The sequence below is a fragment of the Nilaparvata lugens genome, chromosome 7 (assembly GCF_014356525.2).
Source record: "Nilaparvata lugens isolate BPH chromosome 7, ASM1435652v1, whole genome shotgun sequence".
NCBI lineage: Eukaryota > Metazoa > Arthropoda > Insecta > Hemiptera > Delphacidae > Nilaparvata > Nilaparvata lugens.
Window position 1 is genome coordinate 19170138 of NC_052510.1, and position 9006 is coordinate 19179143.

General features: G+C 34.7%; 1 long non-coding RNA gene across 1 annotated transcript; it reads right to left on the bottom strand.

The window, feature by feature from the left end:
- Positions 1-1035: 1035 nt before the first annotated feature.
- Positions 1036-7214, bottom strand: LOC120352302. Its single transcript, XR_005571759.1, has 2 exons — positions 7070-7214; positions 1036-1826 (listed from the first exon to the last, which is right to left on the bottom strand). It is a non-coding gene; the product is annotated as an uncharacterized LOC120352302 (long non-coding RNA).
- Positions 7215-9006: the final 1792 nt, after the last annotated feature.

Below are 9006 nucleotides of genomic sequence, written 5' to 3' on the forward strand. Positions count from 1 at the left end.
CGGAAGATTCATGTGTCGGTTGCAGCGGTCTTATGTTGGAAAGCACTCCCCCTCTCACTCTCACTCACCTTCTCAAAAATCTCAACTTTCAGAAATGTCCACACGAAATTTGAGAAAAAGAGCCACAATAACAAGTCAGCATCAATTAATAGCGGCAGCTAAAAACGCATACTCAGCAGATAAAGCATTGCGTTCCGATGTGGGGATGCGATGTCAGCCCACAGCTCGTTTCAGTTTTACAACTTTTTTCGGGAAACACGGCACTAATGGCACCGCACAAATGTAATTAAATTAGATCCGGCAAGAAAAAGAATAATTACTGCTCGTCGCTCTCTGTCGCGTCCACTACCATTTATAATTAAAACGCTAAACATTTAATTCCAGTCATCGCATTACGTTTTCATCAGCGGTTCCCTGTTCGAGTCCCGCTCATATCTCTATTCTTTTTCGCTGTTTCTTCATAATATCTCTTCATCTCTGTCATTCGTGAAAACGGGACGTGACTCTTTTCTAACTTTGCGCTCCTAATCGGATTAGATTCGAGTGATGCTCTCGATTCCGGTCTCTTTTCAACACGAGGTAACATTTTTCTGTGGACACTCATGATTATTTTATTATTCTAATAGGGTGGGATGGTGTAATTTGAAATTCGTGATTGATTTTGAAAGTTGCCCAAAACTGTAAATTATATGAAGGTGGTATCCATCTCATCCATTATTATATAATTCTATCCACTATATCTATCAAACCATACTAGCGGATATGGAGTAGTGTGGGCATTTCTGATTTCTTCAACTTCTTTGAATGATGTTATAGAGGAAACTACTTTGCTTCCAGTTTGTTTCTTATTATTATGTTACTGATAAGATAAGTTCACAACACAAGAAGCTGCTCAAAAAGAATTATACTCCAATTCATGTAACTTACATGTATTCCCTATCTTATGAGTTTTACACCAATTCGGGAATTACATCATATAGTAAAGTTTATTCAGAATAGTTATTTCCAAATAAGGATAAAAAAGAAAGGCATTCATACATTTTTTATTCCTTTATTTGAGTTGGAATGAGAGAGAATTCCTTCTTATTTTATGACGTGTTGAAGTTTAGACAATAATGTTCACTCTGCCATTTAACTCAATTTTCAATACTGAAGTAATTTAATAATTTCCATCACTAAGTGATGTTCACTAAATTCCTATTAGTTCAATGACCAGTCCAGAATACTCTTAACGACTGAAATTATCGGCATCAGGGTGAATTATATTGTTCATGCTTTGTAGGTAGTGGTACACATTGTAAAACATCTGTTATACGGCTGAAAAATGATTTGCATTGATTGGAAATATATTTGAATACTGTACGGAATTAGAATACGTAATATCGTTGAGCGCTTCAAAGCTCTTTCTTTGAACGAATAAAAATCTTCGCATGCTCTTATAAAAACGAATGCCTACATCAATTTAGCCGACTCCGCTCCAATTTTCAATTTTCCTGATATGTGAATTTTCTTTATGTTATGAAGTGAGCGAGTGCTCAGCCAAAGCTCGAATTTCCATTCAAAGCACACATTAATAACTGTAGCCTTGAACGTGAAGAAAAGTGATGAATAAATTCAAAACTTAGTCTCTCTCTCATCAAACTTGTTCAATATCCATCAGACTTGGTCTTTGTTCGACATTCTATTCCAGAAAAGAGCATCTTATAGAATAAAACTTTTCCCTCCACTTTTCACTTTGCTGCATCTCGTCATTCGCTTTTCATTCTGTTCTTGCTTCCCCTCCTTCTTCTCCTCGCCCTCGTCCTCCCTTTCTTCAACAACGCAATCTGCGAACAAAATGGAAAAGCGGATATTAAAGATGGATTTTGATAGAATGGGATTTTCCGGACATCCACTGACCAACCACATGACAGGACTCTTTTCAATACACCGCCACATCCAACGAAAATGCCACGTTGCAAAAAGTACCGAATTATTGCTTTTGGACTTTGCAATGTCCCAGAGAAATGCCCATCCAGTGTATTATCCTGTCAGTGCAAAAGGAGTTGACATTGAACATAATAAGGGTTCAGAGTATCGAAGACAAATAAATGTCTGCAGTAGTATATCCAGTAAATCGTATGAATAATGTATTCCACACATCAATTCAAATCATGATTAATAATCTGTTCGCTACTCAAGTATATTATTATTATTTTTTGATATAGAAAATGGTATTATTCAAGCTTGTTTATGTATGTATTTGATTGTACTTCAAAATTATCAATACAATGAAGGGATCAAAAATCTCATTTCTAGGAAGTACTTTACTAATCTCAACTAGGCCTACTTGATTCTTCCTCCTATCAGAGAAAAGTATGATAGAAAATGATGAATACCGTAGATGATTAGATAGATAATTACTATAGGTAGTATGATAGATAATTGCTCAGATTTGAAAGGAGTTACACTACTTTTTGATAGATTAAAGTCAGCGTTACTCACTGATACACTGTGTAAAGCATCGAATTTGGGTAGATAAAAATCCCTAACCGAAATAGTAATAGGTCTGAAAATAAAGTAACTGGCTAATATCGCCAAATAGATAATAATTAAGATTAGATAGCATCAGCTTGTTCTGGCTAAACGGTACAAAAACCTAAAAAGGATTTGAAGGAATTTGTTGCTAATAAATATATTATTATATAAAATATTTTGAAGATTGAGGTTAGGTATATGCATTCAGGGATCGGTGACCTAGAGATCGATCAAATCGAGCAACGTAGAATCTGACCAAAACCCCTTGGCAGAGCTCTATTGCAATCAAACAGTATGCAATGTGAAAAAACACATGATCACGTGGCTAATTATTAGGTAGCATGAAACAAATATTAGTGTATAGAATATTAACTAGCATGTAGAGAGCATAACCAAAAAACCAAATAAAAATAATTAAGTGTATTCAGGAAATAGGAGGTACCAGGCGCATGAATACCGAATAAAATTTGCATGCACCAATAGCACAACGGCAGTTAATAGGCGGCAACTGTAGGCCAATTCAAAAATATTTCTATGTATTTATATAAATGTACTGGATTTATGTTAAAACATTGTATAGTCTATGTTATCGATATGGCTCGAAGGCAAAGAAATTATTAAACGCACAACTTGAGTAATAATTTGATATTTTTTGTACGATCTATTTGAACCTAAATGGCGGAGGACTAAGATATTCAAATTTTATGTTAATTTGAAAGTCGGAAGTAAGATTTGTAAAATTGAGAAAGGAGAACCAGCACTCGCCAGCCAAATGCCACCATGAGAGGACCCCAAATATTTTAGAGCGTAGTACCTTGCTAATAAATTGTAAAAGTTAAAGTTAAATCAAATTATTAAATTTCTTAAAAGACTTTGTGATGCTATTGTAAAGCAGAAGTCATTTTCAATTTCAAATTATTTATAACCCCTTGGAAGAGACGATTCCGGCTACCGTATTCCAGGACCATAAGGAGTTGGATCGACATCGGCGGCTTATAAGAAGATTTTCGACACGTGAGTGATAAATATTGAATTAGTGATGGGCGCCCTAGTGCTTCGAATCTATCTAATAATCAAAGCTAGCTCGTCGAAAGGGTTTTTATTATAAATTAAGAATTTAATGAGAGAAATACTTGCGCAAGTAAAATTAGTATTAAAGGTATTTTATTGAAGAAAAAAAAAATATAGATCAATACATTTCAAAAAATTCCATTTGGATCAAAGAAGTATAAAATCTAGGCTATTAAAACACATTCATATGATCTTTAAATTCGCAATATAATTTGCGATAGTTTGTTATAGCTCTAATTCACTAGATGAATGGCTCTACCTATTCCGTCAGGTGCCGAATCTTGCACCCTGAGATAAAATATATATATATTCAATACAAAGAAATCTACTAAGTACTAGAGAATTTAATATATATATATATATTTGGATTATTAGTGGCTAATTTATCAAGTTGATCTTAAAGAACCTATTTTTTAATTGCATTGTCCAGGTCGACAAGTATTAGCAAGCGCATATCGCAGCTACATGCCAAAGGATGCATATGAATTTTAAGATAAAGGCACATGGTAATGATTCGTGCCATAAATCTAGAATATAAAGTTTAGCCTGTGATATTTTACTGATTTAAATTATTGTTCTATTTTTATATTATATTTTTTATCGCTCTTTATATATTCTTTGCCTCGATCTATTTTTTTTTTGCATTATTGTTTAATATATGTATGAAATGTTTATGGTGTGCAATTTATTTTTATTCCTCAACACTATAGTATAAGTATCATATTTATATATATTTATTCTTTAATGAATTACAAGAGTTATAGGGGAAGCCCATACCTAGGCCTAGAAAGATTTTTATGAGACTGAATCCCATTAAAAAACCACGACCTAATTATATAATTATATCAAATTTTCATGCTCTACCGACTGATGCCAAGCAGGAGGCTAATCGTTATTTAAATATAAAGAATAACGTTATAACTGATACATGTTAGCTTTATAAACACTTTCGTGATTTCAGCCAACTCTATCAGCCAACCCTCCATTTAAAGGTTAAATAAAAAGATAAAGTCAGCTCCACATAATTTATTTGAGCCAAACTCAAGTTTCAATGCACTAAGGCATCATCTTCAGTGGTCATTTTTGGTCAGACTCTAACCAATAGTTCAGACCAGTCTAACAAAAAAGAAAAAAAAACACCGAAGTGGATTACTACCTTAGTGCATTGGAACTTAAGTTTGGCTCAAAAAAATCATTTGGAACTGGCAATATATTTTTTATTTCACATTAATACATCAGAAATCATGAAGAAACAAATGTATTCTTCTTGTAAGTCTTTCTTACCAAATGTTCCAACGTTATGACCTTGAAAGTATTTTCAAATCCATCTAGCTGCCATATACAGTATTTTGCTTTACATAAAAAATCATTATTTTTGTATAATTTCAACGTAATTTGTACGCTATAATAAGTATATCCAGATTTTTAGAGTTGCCATAAATATTGTAAACAATAGAAACATCTATTTTTAAGTAGGAACAATGGAGAATCGTAAATCTTGCTCACTACACATTGCAACGTTTGCACGCTATAAAACGTGTCTCCAAATCCAGCACATGTCAAAAAGTGACAAGTGAATATTTGCAGTGTCTGAAGAGGAAATGGCGATACAAGTGGCAGTGACCGCCCGAAGGGCTTCTCCAGAGCAGAGTGGAAACATAAAGAGACACTGCCAAGGAAATGAATAGGGCGCTAAGGGAAATAAGAGAGCCGTAAATGGGCGTAGATGCCGTCATATACGGCTGCTGGGAGCTGGGAGCCATGTGTGTGCATATGTGGCAACGTGGCTTTCCATTCCACCTACTGTATTTCAATTTGCCAACTTTTTCCACGGACAGCCGCGTTTTTTCGCCTCTTGTTCGGTGAAAGTTATTATTCGAGCACTTCTAGTTCGCCCGGTGAGGTTTTGGCACCGGCTTCCTAACAAACTTGTTTTTTATTATTTATTCTGTGCGAAATATTTGCTGGTGGTGTAGTTGGATTGGGAGTGAGGTTTGAACACTTGCACCTTTCTATAACCTTACACTGGGAAGGTAATAAGTGATTGGTGCCAAGATTGAGGCACGAATGATGGATTGAAAATGAGTAGAAAGATAAAAAATGTGGAGAATGATAATAAGGAGGAAAGGTGTAGAAAAAGAAGTAGAAAAGAAGGAAAAATGTAGAAAGAAGTAGAAAAAGGAGGATACTCGTAAATTAACAAGCTGAGAGAAGAATTTTTATGAAAGAATGGTGGTAGAGAAGGATAGCAAAACCAATACCAAGTTTCTGGAAAGAGTGAGGACTTATGTGACATTTTCGAGTGTTATATTTGAAAATGAATATAGAGATGTATCTGAGGGCTTTCCTTCCATAAATTTGAACATGTTTTGTTTTTTCTGTGAAATATTGTGAAAGAAGATAACATTTTTTCAATTTTTTCTCTGACCTAGCCGAAAAGAAGATTGATCGAGTATTGATAAAAAATTGTCATGTAATGCAACTGATTGGGTGGGGAACATACAGTGAAACATCAGCAGCAACTTTGAATGCAATGCGCCAATCACTTGTCACTTGGTAATAGTGAAGCACTGAACTGTGTGTAGGCTTACACTGGCATTGCACTTGACATCCAAATTAGTGAAGGACATACACACGGTGTTCGGCTTAATTATTCACAAGTGCCGGCTTCGATTCGTCGCCATCGGCGAATGTTTAATAAGTGTTTCAAGTCGTCATTGGCGTTTCGGTCGCGGAGCTGTCAATGGGTTGGATGAGCTGCATTTACTGGAGTTGGCATGTCATGTCTCTTCTGCTTTCGACATTTAAAACCACTGCTTTGATACTCTGAAAAGCAGAGGATACGTTGAAGAGTGGAGAGCCGGAAAGCAAAGAATACGTTGGAGATACTGCACAACCAGGCTGGTAGAGATTGTTGAAATGCAAAAACTTCTCCGGTTCTCCCTTATTTTCCTCACAAAAAATATATGGAAAAAAATTGAAATTGTATTTTTCTGTTTTGAATATCTTGAAATGATGTAGAGGGATGGATAATAAGCATTTGTTTTTAGAATCATCTTGAAATTACATAGACTTCGGTAGAAGAGATATTATTGTTATAAAGAGGTCCTATAATGAATGTTGTATGCCTGACATCAATTGTGTAATTGGAAATATCACTTGAAATGATGTGTGTGCTTGTATTGAATATTGATCGCTATATTCTATGATATCAGTAGTACTGTTTGACGACAAAGCTTATCAAACGTTACTACGAGAGGTTGAAATTGTATTTTTTTACTGTAATATGGAAATATATTTAATTAAATTTTGGAAGTCTAGAATGGAACAGCCTCAACTACTTGAGAGTAACAGCATAACTAAAATTTATCTGTGTGACAGTAAATGTTAATACATACAAGCAGCAATATCTACTGTAACCTGGAATTAAAAAATAAAAAAACTAAGTACAATATGTGTGTTTATAAATCATTAATCCTACCTCATCAATTTGGCAGACACTAGCATAAGATAAACTTGTTCGCTAGTGCCGATTGCATCAAACAAAATAGGTAACCAAAAATAAATACAAAAGACAGCAAGACAGTGCTGGCCCATCTTCAACTAACAGCATACCAAAAAAATGTGGGTACTTCTCCAATCAATAATTAATACCATATATTTTTTCAAATCTGATGCTTCAAAGCTCGAAGTAGAATCAGCTGACTCTTTTTATTAATATTAATTTTGAAATAAATGCTTGAGTAGCTTTTCAATTATATAGATAATAGCTTTCAATAACTTTAATTAACTTTTCAATTATTTTAATAATTGAAATATTCAATCGAGTCTAAGTTCAATCTATGGCTCTCAAGTTAGATATTGACATATTATAGTTAGTATTTAATCCATAACTTCCAAATACATGGTAGTCCAAATGTGGATCATTCATAAAAACAACTTCTATTTCGAGTGGTTTTGTTCAACCAACGTTTACTTGATGAGTTTGTAGATAATGTCCATGATACTTCAATCACAAATACAAAAACACGTCGAACTCTAGCAGTTTTGCTTATTCACAGTCTTCCTAACAGGATTAGAGTGAGTAGTTGCTAGAACTACTTTCTCTATTGATGAATGGGGTCTATCTACTCCCATGATTTGGGGCGCCCAAGAGAAGCGCACTTGCTAAGTGGAGTCGATCTATTCTGGGGGTGACCTCTGCCCTCTGCCTCTTTCTCACTCGGCGAGGATCCATCTTCATTATTCTTCCTCCTTTCGAACGGTACCTAATCTTTATCTCACCTCGTCTGCTGGTCAAGCTGCTCTCTCTCCTCCATTGTGTTTCGATTTCCTGTTGTTCGTTCATCTATCAGGTTTGATAGGATGGCTCCTGCTTTAATCAATAATTTCTTATTTTGAAAATGGGATGAATTGTGATGAAAGTTCTATACAATTTGAATCCTCCTCCATCCTCCATATCCTTATTGCACGTAAGAATCTCAACAGTGTTCAAATGGCGGTTAAATGATATGAAATATTCATTCATTCAATCGTATGGTCCGACGCCAACACCAGCTTTGAAATTATTTTCAGGGAATAAAATAATAATCACGTCTTAGACCCTCATATGAAATATTGATGAGAATTATGAGAATGAAGTCTTTGATGTATCATTCACGGTTGAATATAATAGACGCACGTTCTACCGGGCTCAAGTATTCGAAATTCTCACCAATTCAAACCCGTTTTTTGCGAAATTTAGGAATCAAAAGATTCTTTTTTCAACTATTCATAAGGTGCCTATAGATTTACGCGCCGTGAACGTGAGCAATTCACTTTTAATGAGCTGATGCCAAGCTTTTTATATCTGTACCTTACCGTTTCTGTAAAAATACAGATATAGTCAGCTGATTAAAAGTGAATTGTTCATGTTCGCGGCGCATATATCTGTACACACCTTTAGATGCCACGTTTACAAAAGACAGAAACTTCTCTGTCTGAAGATACATCGAACCATAGAGAAAATATAGCAAATTTGGAACATAAATAGCCTACACAATGAGATTTCTTCTTATGATATCATTCCTCTATGATCATACTAAGCTGAAACAGCTTACAAACTATCATTTGCACTGGATTAGGTAGGTGGACTATATTTGAAACACTCTTCCATCTAGTATTAATTTTAAAGGTTCAGAGACAAAACATTTGTAATGAATACATTCTTATCCTCAACTGCTTAGAAACTATCATTTGCAATGGATTTGGTAGATTAATTATATTAGGAGTAGACTCTCATCAATCATTTAAAAGATTTAAAACAAAAGTGAAACAGTTCAACACAAATTACACTCTCAGCAACTAACAAACTATCATTGTCAGTGAATTTGGGAGGTGAACTCGTCTAAATGAACCCTCCTCGACAGTCAAGGCATA